Source organism: Eimeria mitis, genomic scaffold (assembly GCF_000499745.2).
Source record: "Eimeria mitis Houghton genomic scaffold, Emh_scaff2939, whole genome shotgun sequence".
Classification (NCBI taxonomy): domain Eukaryota; phylum Apicomplexa; class Conoidasida; order Eucoccidiorida; family Eimeriidae; genus Eimeria; species Eimeria mitis.
Window position 1 is genome coordinate 1 of NW_013571281.1, and position 422 is coordinate 422.

The window sequence follows — 422 nt, forward strand, 5'->3', positions numbered from 1 at the left end:
TATATATATATATATATATATATATATATATATGCACATTGCCCTGCGCATTACGCAGATATAGAAAAAGCATTACCTTATTAAATTAATTACTATCAGATAATTATATATATAATGATATAATTATATATATAATTTTATAATTATATAATAAAAATATATCATAAGCTAATGCCTTTTCTTGCTTAGTTTTACATGCTAGCCAGACACAGCCACCAACATTGGGTAGCTGCATAGACACCTCAGCGCCGCTACTATTTTACTATTGCTGCTACGCCAACAAAAAACAACTAACTCCTGTGTCTTCTGTTCCCCGCGCTGCAGTAAGGGGGCTACTCTTAGCCCCTCAACGAGGCTGTTGCTGTGCTGCTGCTGGACCTGCTGCTGTTGCTGCGGCAGCAGCAGCAGCAGCAGCAGCACCT